Source organism: Octopus sinensis, linkage group LG1 (assembly GCF_006345805.1).
Source record: "Octopus sinensis linkage group LG1, ASM634580v1, whole genome shotgun sequence".
Classification (NCBI taxonomy): domain Eukaryota; kingdom Metazoa; phylum Mollusca; class Cephalopoda; order Octopoda; family Octopodidae; genus Octopus; species Octopus sinensis.
This window is the reverse complement of record NC_042997.1, coordinates 126,823,770-126,825,527: the sequence shown is the minus strand read 5'-3', so window position 1 is coordinate 126,825,527 and position 1,758 is coordinate 126,823,770. Positions and strand designations below refer to the sequence as shown.

Here is a 1,758-nt window from a genome sequence, read left to right as displayed (position 1 = left end):
TAAATAACCCATTCAGTTTCCTATATTATTTGGTATAAATGAAATTGTGTATGCTTACGTTTTAGTATTTGAACTGTTAGAGTTATTTTCGCAATTTATCCAGTGCAACCCTTAACAAGTAAATAGTATTTTCCTAAACAATAGATCCACTTATTTCAGTTAGTGACTTATTCACGAATATACCAAGAATGACGATGCCTTTCATGTCACTTCAGTCAATTGACAAGTGCTGCATGAAGAACTGTTCTGCCTTTAGACAAATGCACTGTCAACACAAAGGTCACACCCTGTCTACATGTAGGAACACCTTCTTAAAATCTATCTGTACATCTTGAAAATGGCCAGCGTGTATATTTCACAGAAATCAATGCTCGAAACGTAGTTCTGAATCCATGAGAAACCACTTTGACAGCTTTCTTCAAATTATACCAATGTGATCTGTTTGCCCAAACACTGTTGTACGTAGAGGTCCCCGTGTACACAATACGTAGAGGTCCCCTGGGTACACAATAGATGGAACAGAAGCAAGCAAGGAACACGCATTGAGGGCTGGAAATAAGATGCTGTCGTCAGAAGTGGGGTCATCGGGCGGGTGTACACTGTGCTTCCTGATCATCAGGAGTGTTTCTTTCTGCATCTACTGCTACACACTGTCAGAGGACCTACATCATTCACAGACTTTCGAAGACAACGGGAAGTCTGCACGACCTATAGAGAAGCATGTGCCAAACATGGACTATTGGAGGAGGATGCTCACTGGGACCAGACTGGAGGAGACTGTAGTCAGCACAGCACTAAGTCAACTGCGCCTGCTATTTTCTATCATGTTGATGACATGTGGCTTTCATGAACCTCACAAGTTTTGGGTGATCCACAAAACCAGCATGGCAGAGGACATCTAAAAAGAATTTGCCACCTTCAATAACACCATTTACAATGAGACATTAAGTGACCTGGACACCCGAATGCAAGCTATGGGAGGTCAAGGCAATTCCACATTTAGTCTGCCTCAACCGGAGTAGGCAGTAAGAAATCTGGCAATTGAGTACCTGCGAGAAATCAGCTATGACATCGATGAAATGACGGCGTATATAGCTGATAAAGAACACAAACTGATGGAGGACCAACTGGGTGTAACACCATTATTTCGAGCATTGAAAATGAAAGAGGAGGTCTTTACTTTCTGGATGCTCCAGGTGGAACTGGAAAAACATGTCATCAACGTTCTTCTCGCTAAACTGCGCCAAATGAAATACATTGTCATAGCAGTGGCGTCAAGTGGAATAGCTGCAACTCTGCTAAGTGGTGACCACACAGCTCATTCCTGTCTCAAACTCCCTTTGGACCTGTCCAAGAAAGAGAAGGCAAACTGCAACATCAGTCGTGGTTCTATAAAAGGCAAACTTCTGGGTGAATGCAGATTGATCATCTGGAATGAAGCGACAATGAGCCATAAGGTTTTCTTTGAAGCTCTTGGCATGTCCCTTCAGGATCTGAGACACAACGCCAGGCTCATGGGAGGTGCCACAGTCTTGCTTGCAGGAGATTTTAGACAAACCCTTCCGGTGGTTCCAAAGAGGACAAGAGCTGATGAAGTAAATGCCAGCATAAAATCGTCCTACCTATGGAGCAGCGTGCAAAAGCTAAGACACACCACCAACATGAAAGTGCAGCTCAGTGGTGATAATGCAGACAGAACCTTTTCAAAGCAATTGTTGGTAATGGCACTTCGGTTGGCGAGAAGTTTGGCCGTGTAAG

The 1,758-nt window shown here is 43.5% G+C and overlaps 1 long non-coding RNA gene across 1 annotated transcript in view; it reads right to left on the bottom strand.

Moving 5' to 3' along the window:
- Positions 1–1,356: 1,356 nt before the first annotated feature.
- The window catches only part of LOC118766388, a 10,984-nt gene continuing 10,582 nt past the window's right edge, over positions 1,357–1,758 (bottom strand). Inside the window, exon 3 of the long non-coding RNA XR_005002324.1 lies at positions 1,357–1,369. This is a non-coding gene — a long non-coding RNA (uncharacterized LOC118766388). The remainder of the gene's footprint in view (positions 1,370–1,758) is intronic.